The 13,801-nt window shown below is 40.9% G+C and overlaps 1 protein-coding gene across 1 annotated transcript in view; it reads right to left on the bottom strand.

The window, feature by feature from the left end:
- The window catches only part of SEMA3D (semaphorin 3D), a 187,176-nt gene extending 176,013 nt beyond the window's left edge, over positions 1-11,163 (bottom strand). The window contains exon 1 of the mRNA XM_079786686.1: positions 10,884-11,163. The gene's annotated coding sequence lies outside the window, so the exon portion shown is untranslated. The remainder of the gene's footprint in view (positions 1-10,883) is intronic.
- Positions 11,164-13,801: the final 2,638 nt, after the last annotated feature.

The following is a 13,801-nucleotide window of genomic DNA, read 5'->3' as shown; positions in this document are numbered from 1 at the left end:
TCACAAAGAGATTAACTTGAGCAATGATGATAATGAATTCTTTTATAATTGTCTACTTCAGGATAGCAACCATGTTTTTTCATCTGTATTTCATCAGAGACTTTGAGTGCCTAGTACATAGCAGCACTCTGTAAGTACCTCTTGAATAAAATAAAGGATAAAAAGGGAATTAGAGATAGAAGGGCATCAAGAATAATATGAATGTGTGTGAAATAACCTTTATGATGAGGAATATATGTGTGAAATAAACCTGTGATGAATAACATATCCAAAATAGTCACAAGAGGAAAAAACAGAGGCAATGGACTCCGAATGGATTAATTTCAATTAAGGCACTAGAACATGCATATTAATTATTACAAGAGTGTGTCATATGCAATAAGAATATGGAGAAAGATGTGGAGGTAACCATTTCAGAACCTTAAGTCTTGTGATGCTAGAAGAAAAATAATAACAGTTATTAGGGACTGTAAAAGATATTAAGGACAGGTGGATAGAATTTGAGTGAAAAGCACTTTTCAAAGCAAGATTTAGTGAACATGTGTGAGGTTGGCATGCAGAGTGGGCATCATTTGGGGGTCAGGAAAGGTGGTGGCAATGAAAGACAAAATTATTCCAAATGAAAGGAGAAATCAGCACAGCCAGTGTGCCAGGAAGAAAGACACAGAGATTGTTGGCCCATGTGGTTGACACTGGTTTGTCCTTTTATCTTTGATTTGAGCAATTTACCAGACTTACAAAAACACTTTTCAACTCTGTGTGTATAAGAAAAGGGGAAACCTCTAAATGTTTATTTCTGATGATTAGAACTAACCACGAGTGACAAAGATATAAAAGGGGTGATTGTTGGCTGTCATGCAGGTGATGGCTGTATGACTGATACACACCAGCAGAAAGCAGATCGGAATGCAATTGTTATTTTAAATACATCTCCAGTGAAAGTGCACAGGATATGAAATGATTACTCACTGCACTCATAACTTTTGCAAGATGAATCAAAACTATCATTTCCGGAATATGAACAGGCCTATGCGATAGTGACACCACAAAAGAAGAGTTCTCAACAGTCAACATCCAGAGACAGGGGAGGTGGAGGGAGACTTCCGTAGGATCTTAGCCCGAGCTTTCTGAAGGGTTTATTGAGCCCACATGTGTAAGCACAGCATTCCTTCTCCATGCAAGTTATTGCTGCCAAAAACTTGCCCTTTTTAAAACCTGAACAATGAACATTCTCTGCCAAACCTCATCTCAGTGTAGTCTAAGACAACAATCCCCATGGCTCTATGAAATGTGAATCAAGCCAAACAGAGGGAAATGTTATTCTCTCATCTGTATATCCAGTAGAAATGCTTTTGAACAGCTGCTTCACAGGTGATAAAAGTCTTAACTTCAAAAGTTGATAAGATTATCTTGACTTGAATTAACTTCCCATTATAAAATTACAAATGACTCATCTGCCACCATTTCATCATGCAAATACTTTGCAGACAGAATAGTCTGGCTACTTCACCTCTACCAACCTGCTCAGGAGCAATTTTTAACACACTAATTAGGTTACTATATGAAAATATAAGACAGGAGCTAATGTGGCCAAAAGAATGAATTTTCAATGAGAAGATATGTCAAGGATAAAATTAATAAGTATACAATTGCTCTACTATTTAAAGAATTTGTCCTCTAATGTGGGAAGTTAAACCTCAAAATTGGTAAAATTTGAGATGATGATTTTCATTAACAAAGACATTTTTTAAAATAGCCCTCTAGTTATAATTATGATTTCACTAGCCATCAATTACCTAAAAACATATTGATAGGAAATAAAACAAGAAAACTGGTACTTAAAAATTTATTAAGAGGAAGTAAAAAAAGGCAAAAGTGTAAATGGTACCTATCTTTGTTATAAAATCTAAGTATACACTTTAAAAGTTTTTGGTCAGAATATTCTATTTTTTCATTCCTCTTTTTAATTAGGTTAAGTTACTGTAGTCACTATCTCCTTTATTCAAAAAAAAAAAGTTGTTAAATTATTTTGTGTAACAAAAAGAAAATCCTGAACCTAAGATTCCAGTGAGAGTCCAGAGCATATTAATCTTGTTGATTAGAGTCTTTTTCAGACATTTTCATTTTTTCAGGAAATTTGGTGGGATATCACCAAAAAAAAAAAAAAAAGTAATTTAGTCACACATTCTGGGATCAGGTTCCATAATTTTTCCCGAACAAGTCCTTGAAATGTTTTATTCCATGACTCATACAAACTAAAAACAAAACAAACAACATTTTTTTTAAAGCATGCCTAAATTTCTCAACAATTGCCACAGTAAATCACAAATTCAGCAGAAACTATAATTAACTGTAGAGTATAGAATCTGGTAATTGTTAAATAATTATAAATAGGAGGTAACAAAAAGTAAGACAACATGTATGAAAGCTTAGATAAAAACAGTAAAATTACAAGACTTTTGGTCCAATTGTAAGAAGAGCTTACTAAAAGAGAGTAAACCACAAATTTTTAAAACAATGTTGCAACAATTTGAGACAAGAAAGAGAAGGAATAGCATGTGATTTACATACATATGTGTATACACACCGAGAGAGCAAGTGTCTGTGGAGAGTGAGTGAAAGCCTTGAGAAAACATATATAATAGGTAGAAAGGGAAATGGCGGCCCTTACTTCCTACCCACCCTACATTGGCTGGGACATACATTAATCTCAGCTTCTAGAAATTTTGGGGGAGATAGAGGACAAATAGGTACACTTTTAATTTTCAATGTAGCAGTTATATGTTTATTATACATATAATATTTCATAGGAAATAATCTTTAACATACTTAACATAGTAGATTCCTAGAGGTTCAAAGAGAATAAAGAGTCATGGAGCCATTTTGGCAAGAATTTTGGAAACGTAATCATCATCTATACCTGAAGACATCTGGCACTGATGATAGATCTTGGCAATATCAATAAAATAGCAAAGAAAGAAGTAGGAAAAAAAGTTTGCCTTCTCTTTTAATATTGAATATTGATTTATAGGACATGACTAATACATAGCTTTCTTTGCACAAGAACCTATAATAATGGTGATCTGGAAATTTTTAGTAATCCAAATAATATATTTTAAAATATGTTAGTGAGAGAGGTAGGATGAGGGAGAGAGGAACATCAATGAGAAACATCAATTGGCTGCCTCCTACACGCCCCCAACCAGGGATCCAGCCCCAAACCAGGGCATGTGCCCCCACTGGGGATTGAACCAGAGACTTCTCATTCACAGGACGATGCTCAACCAACTGAGCCACACTGGCTGGGGCCAAATAATACATTTTATTTAGAAAAATAAGTAATTATGAGAATAGTTCATTAAAAATATGAGTTTATAATGATTATATTTTGCATTAACAGTATAAAAATGGCAGACTAGTAGTACCTTGAACTAGGGGAATAAAGTAAGCATTTAATTGAATGACATTAACCTTGTTGACCAGAGAAATATTCCCTTTTATAAAATGTTTAACCATGGTTAATCAATATGTTTTGCAATCTCACTTTTAAACATATACTTTATTTTTTCAGAACAGTGTTAGAATCATAAAAACATTGAGAAAATATTACAGAGAGTTCCCCCAAACCCACACCTAGTTTCCCCTATTATTTTTACACTAGAGGCCCAGTGCACGAAATTCAGCATGGGGAGGGTCCCTAGCAGTTGCTGGCTGCGGGCTGCCGGCCGGGGCCTCCCTTCCTCTGGCAGCCTGCCACCGCTGCCGGCCAGGGCAGGGCCAGGCGGGGGGTGGGGCCGTGGGCAGTTGGCTGGCCAGACCCGCCCCCTGGTCGAACTCCTGGTCAAACTCCCGGTTGAGGGGACAATTTGCCTATTAGACTTTTATTATATGGGATCTTATATTACTATGGACATTTGTTATCACTCATGAGCCAATATTAATACATTATTATCTATAGTTCATAGTTTGTTCTGATTCCTTAGTGTTTAACTAATGGTCTTTTTCCTTCCATGGATTCCATCCAGGATACCACATTACTTTTAGTTGTGTTTCTTTGGCTTCCTCTTACCTTTGGTGGTACCTCAGACTTTCCTTGGTTTTGATGATCTTGACAGGTTTGAGGAATAATGGTTAAGTATATTGTAGACTGCCCCTCTATTGACATTTGTCTGATGCTTTTCTCTAGTGATTCCGGTTATGGGTTTTTATGAGAAAGATTGCAGAGGTAAAGTGCTGTTTTCATCCCATCATAACAAGGGCACATACTACCAGCATGCTTTACAACTGTTGATGTTGACCTTGCCCATCTGGCTGAGATAGTGCTTCCCAGGCTTGTTCATTGTAAAGTACTCTTTCCTCCGCTTTCCTGGACTTTTTGGAAGAAGTGACCATGCTCATCTCATACATCAAAGTAGCCATTATGCTCCTCTCCCTTGAGGACAGCGTAGTTACATATTACTTTAAATTCTACTGCATGGGAGATTTGTCTCTTCTTCCCCGTTTATTAATATATTCAATCATTTATTTATCTTATCATGGGCTCATGAATATTTATTTTATACTTTGGGTCATAATCAGTACTACTTTATTTTTTGTTCAAATTCTTCCAGCTTTGGCCAGGGAGTTCTTTCAGTCGGTTCCTATGTCTCTCTGACATACCTCTATCCGTGTGTGGATGTGGTGATGGTGGTGGTGGTGGTCATGGTGGTGGTGGTGGTGTGTGTGTGTTTTCTGGACATTAATTTTTTGGCACTGCAAGATGATCCAGGCTCACCTTGTATAGTTCCTACCCCAGTCCTAGAGTCAGCCATTTCTCCAAGAATCCCTAGTTTGGCATTAGAAATGAAGATCTAGGCACAAAGTGTCACATATAAAATTCACTTTTAAAATAAAGACTTTATGCTTATCAGCATTTTCTAGTTTTTCAATGATGATCATAAACTATATCTGTAATGAAAATGAATACTATAATAACAAAAGATCTATTAAAAATGCACACCCTGTTTCAATAAGAAAAATCACATTAATATGAACTTCTATTGACCCAGTATTTAATATTATAAGTAAATTGAGAGTTCTGAATATGCCAAATATTTACCTTTGAAATGAAGTGTTACATTTGAAGATTGAAAGTGTTCCTCCAAATATGAGTAGTATTCATTTTCACCTTAGGAAACACTTCTTTCTTTCATAGAGTAATCACTTCAGATATGAAGAGAAAATATTTATCTAAAAGCACCACCAACAAATACCAACATCCCAGTATGCCTGAATTTCACCTATAAGGACTGATCTTTATAATAAAGATTAAAAAACACAAAAAGAAGGAGTGAAAGCCTAACACCTTGTGTATACATTCATCAAAGTAAAACTAGATTATTTAGACATAATTTGAAATTATTACATCATTAGGCATGGGCCCAGCTCTCAATATAAGATGTGAAAAAAAGACTTCCATTGGCCTATTTAAGCAAATTAGGAGGGTACTTTTTTTTCTGGACATTGTTTTTAGGCAGTGATAATAAATGTACCTATTATTAGGTATGGGTCATACAGGCTCATTTATGGAATAAATATGGCATCATAACTCTTAAAAGCTGTTTAAGATATGTAAGATATTGGCTAAGTAGAAAACCTAGTCAAGTGAATAATTAATATAGGAAAAATAAATTGAACATTTATCTGATGGTAGATTAATAATGTAATCTTTATATACCGATACCACGTTGCTTATTTTCCAAGAAAGCAATAGTACTGTATTTCTCTTAAGATGATCAGCAATTTAGACTTTTTTGCTTATTTGATTGATTTTGTTCTCAGTCGTGGTAGTCCCAGTTAATGATGCTTAATTCTATTTAATTAGAAAAATATAGCAAATATCCCATTTTTCCTGTGATTTGCTAGTAAAACTCACTAAGAGGACACACTATTAACACAACAGTTTGAACATGTTGAAGTTATGTTAACTGCCCTATTGAAAAACCAAGGGACATAAAGTAAGTCCTAATGTCTGAAGCAGAAGATACCACATTTTTAAGGGGATGATAGATTCATATTCAGAAAGACAAAGACCATTCTACAAACTGTGGTCACTTAATTCTCAGTTTATTTTATACATTTCTATGGAAGGGTAGTATTTATAGTTTACTGAACTTTGCAAAAGAATGAACAAACTGTCTAAATTTACCAGTGGAAGATTAGCAAGCTGGTTAATGATATCCTGATTCATGACTTTAGAAATTATTAAATATTATTAACATAGAGATAAAGGGTCAAATATTGAGGAAGATAGACTGAAAGTCATCAAATAATTTCAAATCTAAATATGAACAGTACACTTCATGATATATTCCAGCTTTTTATAGCACTTAACTATCAGTTTTTTTAATAATTTGTCTTTATATGTGTCTAATAACTTAAGTATAACTCATTATTACTTAAGTTTTGTAATAATTTAAAAGGTGTTCCATTGCTTATCAGCATGTTTCAGTTTATAAAGAATTTTGCTTTAGCTGTATCCTTCCTTCTAATTATTATTTGAGTAGGTATTATTTAGTTAAGGTTAATAAACATGGACATTGATGATACAGATTCTCATTTGTCAATTAGGTACTTGAAAAATACAAGAAATTAAAAATAAAATAACATTTTACAGAATGTTAAAAATACTCAGCATCATACCACTTTTCTCTGTGAAAGGTTAAAACTCAGATATAAGAGAAAATCATCCTTCCTAAAACCTCAGAGAAAGTAAAATATAACACCAAAGGTCTTTAATCTGATTTTCTATAGGCAATAGATTCAAAAGCATTCTATTAACTGCTTATATTACTAGATGTCAACATATGTTAGGTATCCAGAATATATTTAGCACTGTAATAACCTGAAGATATAAAAAGAGAAGACAAATTTCTTTCTTCAAAGTTCTTATGATCTAATGAGAGATCATAAGCAGCAATAAGAGTAAAAAAAAAAAAAAGATTGAAAAATTAGAATATTAGCTTGACAGGCATAATGAAAATATAAAAATAAAAAGGGATTTGGGACAAGGTTTCGTGGAGTAAGGTAGTATTTTTTAAACTAGTTTATGAAGTGAAAAAGAATGTGATTAACAAATTTTGCCCATGATCAATCATTATTATTACGGTTATTACTGTTTATTTTACAAATGTGAATATTTATTTTCTCTTTCAAGGAATATGTTATTGAGTGTTGAAATACTTGTTATTTTACTTGAGTAATCTATATAACTCCATGTACTTATGGAAAGAATAATAATTTTTCAAAATAGAGCTATGGTTACTCTTATTTATGAAATAAATCATTCATTAATTGGCAAGAATGCTTCCCAAGGAACATGTGTCATCAAAAGATTATAATTCCCACACAGAACAGTAAAATTCAGTCACATTTTTCCCACAAAATAATGAAGCTATAACAACCTGAAGATATACTAATATTCATTCAACCAGCACCAACCGGAATGTTTTCCCTTGCGACTATGGGGTTAATATTCCAACTGCTTCATAAAAATGTAGGTGACAACCCAGTAATTTTGTTTAAGCAGTACACAAACACCAGGCTGCAGAAATACCTGCCAGTTCCAGAGCCATCTTCAGGGACTCTTCAAGGTCTGTGATAACCTTTTGATAGTTACCCAATGTCCATGTAATGGAATAAGAATATATTATGAAGAATAAGAAAAGGCACCAGGAAACTTCCTATCTTAACTTAACTCCAACCCAAAACAATATATTTTTTAGTGTTCAGAATAATTCAGCTCAATGACTCAAGTTTAAACATGTAGTTGATTTGTTAGCCTGTCACTGTAAACACTGCATGTACTTCCTCTGCCTTTGTAACTGCTTATATTCTAGACCTTCCCTGCTACCAAAAATAAGTCCCACTTCCACCCTTGCCCACACATAAAAGAAATAGATTAAAATTTCAGTTTTTCTTTGTACATTTTTCCCATGCACAAACATAATGCAAATTCATCAACTAAGACGTAACTACAAAGGCAATTCTGTAAGAAGGCAAAAGGAACGCCACATAATTATTTCTCTACCTTTTACTTTTAGTTTCTGTTGTGTTGGTTATAGTTCTCTGATAATTCCAAAACATTTTGCATTGCTGGACATTTTCCCTTAACCTCTCTCTCTCCCAGAAAGTCAGCAGGAAGGTAACAGAAGTCAAATCATCACTCCTCCCAAGTGAATTGGCAACAGATTCTTAACAAAGTTGAACCGGTGGTGCTGAAATATGAAGCAAGGTTTTAGATATTCAGGTCATGAAGGCAATAAGAAGACTAAGGAAAATTTCATTAATCTCAGAAATTTTCTCAACAGGGGCATGGATTACTATTTGACTATATATATATATATATATATATATATATATATATATATATATTTTAATTTATCCTTTGCTAACATTATTAAAGCCACTATTAATTCACATAAGCTACAATAAGATCTAGGTAAATATAGATTATTAATATCAGGTACATATGATTCTCGGCCTGTAGACTTGATGTGGCCTCTACACATTCTCAACCATGGATTCCATTACTTGAATGTTCTTTCCTTATAAATTATAATACAGAGATGCAGAGGCAAACTGACCTTAGAAAGGCTCTTCCTTTAAGTGGGGTTATGGAAAGATGCCTGAAGGTGACCCACATCCAGTTAAACAATTCAAGACTCAGCTCAGCCCCTCAGCTTATATTTGGACACATCAATTAACACCTTTATTTCTCATTATTCTTATTTCTAAAATGAGAATAGGTGCTTTGTCTAGTCCCTAACCTTCAACACCATTTTTGAGAATTATTAGTCTTTAAGAGTCAAAAAGCCAAAATGGGACACCACCCATTTTTAACCCTGTGTCTCTACTTTTCATCTTTAAAAAAAATGACATTTTCTGTAGTATTGGTGGTAGTAATAATCGTGATAATGTACAAAGCACCTGGGATACCATGTGTTTGATAAATGTCCCTTTGCTTCTGCACTAATTTTCCATTTCATAAATGGGCAAATTCCATTTGCAATGTTGCCAGTTCAGATCAGAACGGTTTTATTGTCTCTCTGTTACCTCTTGACCCTATTCTTATCTCTCCCCACATCACCTTCCGGTATTTCCTGGCCTTTCTCTTCCAAGGACCAAGGTCTTTTCTCATCTCCCTGACCTGGACCATCACCTTGCAGTCTGTCAGCGATGGCTCCTCTGGCCAGCTTTGGCTGCTGGGATGAGCCTCCAGGATTCCAAGGCTGGACACAGTTAAAACGACTCCCTCCTGGGGCCGCTCCCTTCCAAACCCTGCCCTTCCTACTCATCCTCCTGGCTGTCTGGCCTAGGAGCCACGAGAGAAGCAAGGCATCACTGGAGTGATGACATGTGGCTCTCTCCCTTCCCCACCCTTCACATTTTTCTTTCCACGTGCGGAACCCGGAAGGCTATGACCGCTCTTGTCCTGGCGGTTGCCAAGGTTACACAATAGCAGCACCAGACCCAGGAGGGTCCCATCCTCTCTGCCTCCCCCACAGTCCCCTGAAACACACACACACTCAAGAGGAGAACCCTTTCCAGCTAAACTGGATACTTTCAATCCCTCCCCACTCCTGCTCTCTTCTTGCTTGTGCAAAGAGCCCTGAGTAGCTAAGAAAAATGGGAGGGGTTTGCTGGAGAAAGAGGAGTCCTCCTAGGGACACTTGCTTTTATTTATGGGCCTAAGTGGCGAAAAGTTCACCCATTCAACTCCGATCTCTGTAACAGGAGATTCGGGGTCTTGGTGGCCTCAGCTGTTGGGGTGCAGCTCCTGTCCAGTCCCCTAGACTCCAGCCTACCGGCAAGAGCTGGGCGTCTCCTCCTCCTATCAGGTCCCCTCCGCGCGCTGGGACCCAAGCTGCGCCTTCAGCGCGCGAGGCTGAACAGGAGTCAAGAAGGAAGGCGAATGGCCAGTGTTGGAACTGGCCCCGGCGCGGCCAGGGCAGCCCGCTAACGCGTCACCTCGGGGCGGGCGGGGAGGAAACACCCGGAGGAGAGGGGATCGTTCGCCGGGTTACATTCCCAGCCGGAGTCAACTCCGGACCTTTCAAGAGCGAGCCCAGCCGAGGGTTACCCAAGGGCTGTCGCGCTCCAGCAAAAGTGCGTTCCCCGGCAACCCCATTTCCCAGACAGCCAGCTTTGTGGCTGGGCTCCGACTCCAATAGCCCCCTCGGGGTCCCGAAGGGTGCAGGCTTCCTTCCGACGGAGCATCGCGATTCAGACGCAGGGGAAAAGGCATCCCCATCCCTCCCCCAAAGCACCACCACAAAAACAATCACCCCGGTCTCCCTCCCCCTCCCCCAGCCCAGTGGGAAAAGGAGGGAGCGAGGCTCGGACGCCCGCGGTCCCGTCCTCCCCAGACGGTCCCCACCAAGGCGTCTCCAAAAGAACCTGCAGCCGGTGGGAGCCACCGGGCACGTTCCAACGCGCTCCTGGCCTGGGAGGGGGGCGAGGGAGCCAGGGAGGAGGCGCGAAGTTTCTGGGCGCATCTGGAGAGGAAAACTTTGCCGGGTGCTGGCCGCCGCCGATGCAAACTCTGGGCGAGGAGGCTGTGGCCCCGGCGGCGGGGGAGACGGGACGCGCCCCGCTGCCACGCTGTCCCCGGCGCCGCGCCGCGAGCACAGCGCACCGACTCGCCGTCCGTCCGTTCTCCGCGCACCCGCTCCCAGTCCGCTCCGAGCGCTTTTCCTGTCCCAGGACAGTTCCTCCTCTCCTGGCCACTCCGCACCCTCACTTCGGACCCACAGCCACCCCCAAATAAAGTCACCCCTGTTGAACCCCGCGATCCCTGGCGAGCCCTCCCATTAGAGTAGCAGGTGACCCCAAACCCGCCTTACCTGCTGCGAACGCCTCTAGCCCTCTCTCTTCGGCGGACGTCCCTCCAGGGACGGAGGGAAGGGATGCGGGCTGCGGGCGTGGGAGGCGCGACCCGGGCCCGGCGCGAGCTCCTCGGAGCGGCTGGGCTGCCCTGGCTGAGCCGCGGAGCCGCGGGCGGCCCTGGCGGAGCGCGGAGGCTGCGGCCGCAGAGGACGCGCCGGGAGGCAGGGGGCGCTGCTGGCCCCGAGCAACGCGCCCGCACCGGCCTGGAGCCAGGCACCAGCTGGGACTTGGGGGAAGCTGGGGTGGCGAGGAAAGGCACGCTCCGAGCCGGAGGACGGCTTTTAAGTTTGTGGTGTGACCGCAGCAGCTGTCCTGGGAGAGACTCAGTCTTTCTAAAAAGGGGATGCTCAATCGCCGGGGATTACCTCTCCCCTTCCGATCTCCTCCCCCAGCCCTCGCCCCCCCCCCCCCTCCCTCCGCGCACGCCGGTCCTCCCCAGCTGCAGAAGTCCGATCCCAGCCCGCACGCAGGCTGTCAGCAGCGCGTAGTCAATGGAGCTCCGGCCTCGCTGAGGGGTGTTTTTCAGGACCAGCCACTCTGTAAAGCAACAACCTCTGACATCCGGAGCCCGCGCTCCGGCCTGACTCATTCTATACCATAAAGTCTCCAAGGACCTCCTGAGGAAGAAAGAGGACAGCGGTTGCCCTTTATATTCTTAGCCTCACCAAGAGTACCTGTGTCCCAGTAGGTAGATCCTGGTCCACGGTCACTGGCCTCGAAAGAGCAGGCAGGGGGGTGAGCCACAGAGGTCAACCCCCCATGAAGGGGCTGGCACCCAGGAAAGACCGAGATGAAACCAACACCAAGATGTAGGTCTTCTTCCCCTTGACCTCACACCGGGCCAGCAGAGGTGCGTCACCTATTCCTGTGTTAGGAGGTGTCCTTTGTAGATTTGTACACACCTTCGGCATGAAGCAGGAAAGTTGGAAGTATAGGGGGACAAGGGGTGGGTCCACAGTTTCAGGAGCCTGGAACTTACACGGTCTGGAGGTGGGAGCCACTTTAAGAAAAATGATGCAGAAATAGTTTAATCCTACAAATTGTGCAATAACCTATGACCGTGTTTATCGCTGGGCTGCCCTCGGGGAGATGGAAAGGGCCTGTGCAAGTGATGAGTCCTCAAGCCTGGGCCTTGCTAACTGCATTGTGAATCCTTCTGTGATTAGAGCTAGGTCTATTGTCACATACCTTGCACTTACTAGTCCCAAAGTAAAGCTGACTTGGGGTAGAGCTGGGGGGGGGGGGGGGGGCGGGCAGGGAGAGGGTAGGGGGACAACAACAACCATGGGATCCTGCCTTTGTCAGTTTGATTTAAGAGCACAGCTTGTATGGGCCCCGAGCTCCCTTGGCAGTGACAAGGGCTGTTCTGGTTTGGGGGTAGTGAGCAGACAATGGCAACAATGGAAGGACTGAAAAGGGGGAGGAGACTCTTCATTCAGCCTCCCCTCGGCCGCAGAGGGCTTTGGGCCACAGAAACCCAAGGGGTCACTTTAAGTTACAGATGGCTGGTGGCTGAGCCAGGCTTAGAAGGGACTCAAGTGGCCTAACTCTGACCAAGGTTCTTTCCTGTGTCCCATGCTGCCCCATGTCTATAACCTTGGTTTTGACTGTCAACCAGCCAACCCCATAATATCCCTCTTTGCATACAGGAGAAGTGAAGTTTCTATAGACTGTTTCAATCTCTAGCAACGTTTGCTCTGAATGCTTTACATTCAAAGTTATGCCACTCATGTTGGTGTGTTTGTTGCCTTTTCTATATTTTTCTATTTTTTAATAAACGCCTTTGTCCCTGGATTGAAATTTCAAGTTCATGGTGAGGACAGAATATCTCCTTTGCTCTCATAGCATTGCTTAGGGTTTTGCACATGGTGGGTTCATACGTTGTTGTTTTTATTTTTTAGAAAGCTCTATTTTTAAATTTTCTAATATATGTGTCAACTTATTGGCCAGAAAATCGTATTTAACTAGAAGTGTGGTTAACTCTGGATTTCCCCTCTTCCCCTCCTGTCTAAATTCTAGCTTAATATACTCAAACCAAATGATATCTCCCTTTTGCTACTATTTTAATCTTTTTCACAAGGCCCCTACAAAATTAATCACCTCCTCCTGTTTTTCCAAAGCACTCTGATTTCACTACTATGATAAGCCCTTTTCATATTATATCATAGAGTCATGCATGTGTCTGCATCTCACATAAGAGCATGGGATATTGTGTGGCTTTGTTTTCCCTGCCCCTAAAACATTGCTATGAATTTGTATTGAACTGGTTTAGCTTGAAGTACCCTGACTTCACATTTTGACCGTCTTTCCTTAGGCATCCTGAACACACCATGAGAAGAAAACATCTGGAAACTGCATTCTGTGCTCCCCATCCTTTTAATTACTCTGGGCACGCAGCAGGCAGAATGCACGGCACAGCCCAGAGTTGTGATGAATGGCCTCAGCTGTGGCCATGGCTTTGCAGTCCTCAGGGTACTTCTTGAATACAGGGAGTGTCTTGAATACAATAGGTGTTAAGAAGTATTAGAGGATTAAATGAGTTAATGAAAACAGTGCATATGATGGTGGAAATCATTCACTGAATTTATTTCTGCTTTTGTATTACCTATCCTGGATCCCACCTGCATGGTTTTACCATCCCTTCTAAGCATTTAAGATTGTCACCAAAAGCAATTGGTAATCTCTTCTGTAGCGCTAATATCCTATCTGAGTCCTTGCAATAACATCCGTGAGAAAAGTCTGTTTTAAAGTAAGTTTTGTTAAAATGTAAGGTATGTCATACAGTTTAGTTTCTCTCCAAGAATGACTATTCAAGATTCAACAAGTGATCCTTAATTATATTGAAATAGGTATGTATATCATCAGGACTACTTAA

The sequence above is a fragment of the Cnephaeus nilssonii genome (assembly GCF_951640355.1).
Source record: "Cnephaeus nilssonii genome assembly, chromosome: 12".
NCBI lineage: Eukaryota > Metazoa > Chordata > Mammalia > Chiroptera > Vespertilionidae > Cnephaeus > Cnephaeus nilssonii.
Note: the sequence above shows the minus strand (reverse complement) of the source record. Positions and strands in the feature narration are given on the sequence as shown.